The sequence below is a fragment of the Columba livia genome, chromosome Z (assembly GCF_036013475.1).
Source record: "Columba livia isolate bColLiv1 breed racing homer chromosome Z, bColLiv1.pat.W.v2, whole genome shotgun sequence".
Taxonomy (NCBI): domain Eukaryota; kingdom Metazoa; phylum Chordata; class Aves; order Columbiformes; family Columbidae; genus Columba; species Columba livia.
Window position 1 is genome coordinate 80,578,728 of NC_088642.1, and position 6,702 is coordinate 80,585,429.

General features: G+C 44.6%; 1 long non-coding RNA gene across 1 annotated transcript; it reads left to right on the forward strand.

Annotated features, from left to right (window-relative positions):
- The first annotated feature begins 226 nt into the window (after positions 1–226).
- On the forward strand, positions 227–3,975 carry LOC110360551 (uncharacterized). The gene is made up of 3 exons (XR_002416500.2): positions 227–665; positions 2,078–2,149; positions 3,237–3,975. It is a non-coding gene; the product is annotated as an uncharacterized LOC110360551 (long non-coding RNA).
- Positions 3,976–6,702: the final 2,727 nt, after the last annotated feature.

The window sequence follows — 6,702 nt, forward strand, 5'->3', positions numbered from 1 at the left end:
AGGAAAAAAAAAATAAAAATAAAAATCCATTTCAGAAGAAAGTGACAGGATGATCCGAGGATGCGGCTCCTGATCCCTTTAGATTAGGCACGGCATAGAGCTTTTTTTTACCAAATGGTGGCAGCTTGATTGGAAATATCTCGCGTGCGTGTGTGTTTTTAGGGGGGAAGATCCTCTCTTTAGAGCTGGGGAGAAGAAGACGCGGTCTTGCCGGCTTGCTGCTGCCCCCGGTCTGAAAGAAGGAGAAAAGGGCCATCATTGGAGGGCTTTTCAGTGCCAAAACGTGGACCAGCCCGGCAAGGTCAGAGGTCCTGGACCGCGGGAGACCAAAGTAATGATGATGTCATGAGAAACCTCAAGTACACACGGCTATTGACACGCATGAGTGACCGGACACCGGCCCCAGCCCCGTCTGGCCGCCGGCATCGCCTCCTCGCCGGCTGCAGGGAGATCCGCCCGCCGCCTTTACCTTCCTCTACCTTCCTCCGGCCAGCGCAAACCGCTCTAATCTCCAAAAGACTGGAAGCAACGCTCTAAGGATACATAAAGCCCTTTTTTTTTCCTCTCCAGGCCTGCATTTCTCCTCCTGGCAGCCTGCGCTTGTGCAGAGGGATGCGAAGGGCACTTGGCTGAGGCTCGGAGCCGGGGCCTCGCTCACATCTCAGGTCTGTGCTACGCAGTGAGTCGATGTGTAACTACAGTGACAATTTGCTGTGCTGTGTGTCTTTCATTTTATTTTAATTGTTATTTTTTTAATGGCTCCGCATATCGGTGGTGTTTCGCGCCTATTTGCAGGTATTTATTTACACCGGCTCGGCTGTGCGAGGCGTTTTTCCTCCATGGGCCTACTGGGAAAGCTGGGAGCAGCAGGCTCCGTGTATTTTATGGCATCTATACCCTCTCTCCCCCTCCTTTCATCCCTCCCTCTCTGCCAGCCTGTGTGTGTGTGTCTCTGTCTCTGTTAGAATGCAACACAGGTGAACATTGCAGCAATGTTTATCTAAGGTTGTGCATCATCCTGCGAAATGCCTTAATAAAAACGCTGATTTATCGTTTATTTCTCTTAACCTCATACTTAGAGTGAAGAAATGCGTGCTGACGTTACTCCAGGAGTCGATGGAAGGAAGTATTTCTAAACTGTTAGAACGCATTATGTTCAGTTTTAGGATTTAAGCCTCTCAGTTCCCCCTCCCCCACCCCCCAAAAAGAACATTATACTTTGAATTATTTAACAGTATAATTTGTATACAATTTTTCTAAGTCTAAAATGCAAACATTAAAGGTCTCTTGAGCTTATGGGTTACAATGAATTTTCTTACTGAGATCTACCGTATTTACTGTTGAAATTAACAAGTGCATTTCTGTAGCTTGTGCATGCTGCAGTCAGTGTGGGATACACACTGAAAAATTCAGCACAGGCAGAATGTGGCCTGCTCAGCACTCCTAAAGGGATTATTACTTCAAATTCATGCCACTACTGTTCTTTTAAGATGCAAAATAAAACACAAAGTATCAGGCGCTATGTTCCTGTACAGTCATAGTCAGTATGCCACGCTTGCATTTAGATGCACTTGTTTGTAAATTGAACTGTGTTTGCATATGTTGCTGTTCTTAGAGGGAATTTTTAGATGCATGGAGTTAAACTGAAGTTGTGTTTGCTCTGTGTCAGCTGCAAAGCCAGGTTCTGTGATAAAGCATATGTGAGCTGGTGTGTACATAGGGAAACCATATGTACATGTGTGAGTCTAGGTACATGTGTGTCTATGTGTTTGTGTTAAGACATACATGTATGTATGTGTTAACATGTATGTGTGTAGTGTATGTGGTTACACTATAAACTGACAACTGCATCAACCACCCCCTTTTTTATCACAAATTCATATCAGAAAAGCACGAAAACAGGGGAGCAATCACATTAGTCAGACAAGGCCCAAAATAAATGCTGCCACCATGAAGTAACACATATACATCACTAACCTGCAAAATGTCAAATTTAGCAGCAATATTACTAACAAGGCCACTCATTTTTGCTCTCAGATTCTCAGCCTTTGAAATTGAGCATTTCTTTTTTAAACAGGTATCAGATATCCTGGTATGGGGGAGACACTGCAATTTACCACCAGTGCTATATACCTGAGAGACGTAAGAGGTAATTGTGCTAGTATTCTTTGCGGAAAACACACAGTCTGGCACAAAATGGTTAGAATTATCATAATGCTGAATTATTATTTACTGAGATTCTTCATCACATCTCAGGCTGTTAAGGAACAACAGGGATGACTGAATCAAGCATCTGATACATCCAGAGGCACATGATCATTTTGAGAATACGTAAAATTCTAATGAGCTTTTCTGAATTGGTGGGTAGACAGAAAGATTTTTCGTTTGTTTGTTTGTTTTCTGGCAATACTAGGGGCAGCATTGTAGGTGATCAGGCATATGTTGCCCACGACAGGCTTGTGAGCTTCAGCATTAAATTGTTTCAGTCAGAGGTATGAAAGTTCAAGTGCTCATCGTGTATGTGTGTGTGTACATCTAAGCTTATACAAGTATGTGTATGTGTCATTCATATTAGCACAGACTCATATATACACGTTACTGCATGCATGTAAATCACATCACCGTGCTACCAGATCTACAGTTAAATGCAAGGCGCACTACTGCAAATTGTTATGTTTCAAATATTCAAGATATACTTTAAAAGCACCAGGCCCTGTTCTCACAACTGACTTGGGAAATCACTGCAACACACCTGCCACATTTTCTTGATTAATCACTAGACCCTCCGTAAGTCAAAAGAGCCAACATTATGATTATGACCTAGTTGTTCATTAGCCATATTACCAGTTACCTTTTCTAACTATCAGATAACTACTAGGGCCTCAAAACCAACGGGTGTCTGGCAAGACTTGCTCAAAAGTATCTGCTTATTCTGAATATCACAAAATAATATATACAGCAGTTGTAAAATACATTTTCAAGACTGCAGTGTTGTCTAGTATGTGGAAAGTTCAAGCAATGTATAGATCACCCTCATTGTCAAAAGCAGCCTTCAGTACTTTCTTCCAGTTTCCATAATTGCATAAAACTTGCAAAATCCCTGTAGAAATGATCTGCATATTGGCAGATACAGAATCCACACATGTACTTTTTCCTCCGGCCTCCCTAATAAATTCCCACTAATGGCCTATAGATTAGTATGTGATTGCCATGCTTGTTTTCTAATCTTTTTATAGGTCTCCAGATGGCTGTGACGTAAAGGAGAAACATCCTGCGTGGATTTCTTAAGAATAAACAGTCTCCATTGACTTCAAAGAGGAATGCTTATGATTCTCTAATTATTGCAATCAGCAATCCCCACCTTCTGCGAGGAAGACACACAGCAACCCCCCTTCACCTTCTGTGGGGTACATAGGAGGGGTGTAGCATTACATAAATCCCCATTTCGCACTAAATTATGATAGAATTCACTTAGATGCAAATCACGGCACGCCAGTCCAGCCCCGGCCAGCTTTCCCTGCAGAGCATCCCTTTCCACCCAGCCAGTAAGTCACTTGACTGACTCGCCTTCTGATAAAGGTGCCTTATCATTTGTTTTGTGACCACAACTTCGGTTTACAGGCAACCGCACGTTACACTTCTGTTACGTTGAGCATATGCATATGAGTACATGCAAAGTGATATGTAACACAAATCCAAATTACGAAATAATAATAAGCAGACTATCGAGAAATCAAAATCTCCGGGAAAACAAAACAAAACACTAAAACCGCTATTAGTAATTACACATGGAAACACTGCGTGCTGATAAAGAACATATATCTGCAGGTAATGCATATAGTATCATCTGACTTCTATTAAACAACAAAAAAATAAAATTACCATTTCTTGTCGTGATTGTCACTCCCTGTTGTCTGTCTGCGTTGTCTGAATCTGAAAAATAACCATCAATAAAGCAAAGGATCATAATTTAAACACTTTCAGTGTTCAATTCTTGTTCATGAAACATATGCAAACAGGTAAAATAATGTGTGTTCAGAAGGCGCTGAGTATATTAACTTCTGAGATTATTAAATAAATCACTAAAACATTTGGCTGCAGATTAAACAGGGAAATAACTCGCCACATTTCCTGCAGATGACCTAACGTGACACAAAACAGACAGGAGTAATGTACTCTGGTGTCTGCAGGGTTAATTGTGGTAATCAATATTTACAGGAAATAATAAAATAAAAAAGTGGATAATTATTTCTGGAGAACTATGCTTAAAAATAAAAGGTTAAGACTATTATTTGGGGCTACTGATTAGAAGTGACGAAAACTACAGAGGCAGATACAGGATTTGCATAGGATGAGCTGCCAGTTACTTAATGAAGGATGGAGGCTCCACCTAGCCTTCAGTTCAAAACATGCAAAACACATTAAGCCAGCGTTTCCCGGCTGGATTTCCCGGCTGGACTTCCCGGCTCTTCCAGACGCCGGTGCCCTGGAACCGGGATCAGCGGGCAGGCACCATCTCTATTTACAGCCCTGTCACCGCATCCAGAGCCGCGGGGGTGAATAAATACAACGTAAGCTACCCGCTTGCGTTGCATCATATCGATTACAGCAGCCTTAGTTTAAAAAGCACGTTTTAATTCTAATTATTTCCCAGGGAGCAACTGAGTTCTTCTGGTTTACGGTGAAACAGTTTTCACCCGTTACAGGGTGGACCGGAGTTGCAGAGGATGCTACTTTTTTTTCGAGGGAGGGATGGAGTGCTGCAGGGGGCACGCATGGACCAGTCTCCCACTCCAATAACACCCGGTGGAGGTGTCGCAGGCCGTGACACGCTTCACCTGCCCTTCCCGGGCCCCGATCCCCCAAAGCTACTCTCGTGAGCCGGGCCCAGCGCCTAGGCCGGAGGGGAAGAGCGGAGGGAGCATCACGGGTTTATCAACCACCTCCTGCACCCAGGGGTGCGTGTTTGACAGAGCTGCTTCTTGGATAACCCGGGAAGTGATGGGTGCTTGCTCCAAGCGATCCTCTACTTGCGCGGAGATGGATAAACTAACTGCAACGAGCAATCCCTTGCAACCCCGGCCAGTTGCAAGATATACAAGATATACATTCTGCTTCGCTCTTATTCCTTTTCCCCCATTTATTTATTTATTTTTTGAAGCTCGAATACATAAAGGCCACAGGAGTCAGTTCCTATACTCCAGCCATGTGTCTGCTCCTGTTCCTGCACACCTTCCGACAGCACCCAGGCATCGCCAAAAAGCTCCTTGAAGAGCCTCGGCTCTGCTTTCGCCTGGCAATGTGCTGGGTAATTAGCGGTTCTCCCAACTAACTATGCCCCCACGACCAACAGGTTTAACATCAGACGCACAAAATCGGATAAGTGGCGTAAGGCGCCGTGTCAAGTCATAAACCCCTGCCTTGTTAATCACATTTCCCTCGCCGGGGGCCGGTGGAAGTGGACTCGATAAACCCCGACCTGCTCGGGGCTCAGCATCCCAAATCGTGCAGGGAATTCAATACCGGTCTATCCGCACCCCCCCCCACCCCGCCCTCCGTCACACACAACCCCGCGATACTTACATTTCTGCGTCTTTATCAGTGAAAGATTTGACCCCAGATCTAGAGGGTGAGCTGAGCCTCCCCTGGCAAACAAAGATCCCCACGGCCAAGCTCCCCCGGAGCAGAGAAAGCTCATCCATATCTCCGGAATCTCACGTTTATCCTCTCGCCATGCCTGTTTAAAAATTGCCGCTTAGCTCCACGGTGCCATTCTTGCGCGGATGGCTCTAAAAGAGTCCGAAATCTTCCATCCAGGAAAACGGGAGAGAAAAGCAGAAAAGTTAGCTTGGATCTGGCTTTTCTTTTATTTTTTTTTTCTTATTTTCTTTTCCTTTTTTTTCCATATTGCTTCCTACACCCCGGAGCAGAAAGTGAAGTGTTGCATGTGAAGCTCTCCAAGTTTTTTGGGGGGGTTGGCCAAGGTCTAGTCCAGCCCTCTCTGCTGAGGAGGACGTGCTCAGATTTTCAAACAATTTCCCCAACGCTTTTGTTGCTGATGAACTGAAGCCCTATTGTTCATCCATTGCCGCGGTCTTTCTCAGTTTCTACTATATGTTATGCGTTGCCAGAGATAATGAATTTGCACCAAAACCTCTCATAGTCCCATTCTGACAGACGGAACAAATTAGAAATGTCTAGACTAAAGAAGAGCAATGGCTACCTTCTCCTGGAGAAGAAGGAAAGCGCACATTTCTATGGAAACTTAAAAAAAATAAACGCAGCAAAAGGTCGAGTTTTCCAAGGTGTTTTCCTCCAGCTAACTTCTGAAGAACAGTTTCTTCCGAGTCTTGTTTTGAGGAGGCACTGCCATTTTGTGCAACTTTTGTCCAAACCAATCAGCCGGTCAACAGACGAAAAAAAAAAAAGAAAGAAAAATAATTAGGAAAAAATCATGGTGTTAACAAAAACGACTGCCTTCCCATCCCTGCTGTCATGCAAACTTGTAGCGTGACCTCTCGTCTCTGGAAGGAGAGTGTCCCAAAGTGCTGCCGGTTCCTTCTGTCGCCTCTTGTCCATCGCTGCGGGCTGGAAACATCGTGAAGAAAAACCCGTCATAGCCTCCGGTTGGGTTTTAGGGCACGGGAGGCGGGCGGGGAGCGGGGGGTCGGGCTGGGAGAAGTTTGGGTGTGCGCCGGAGAG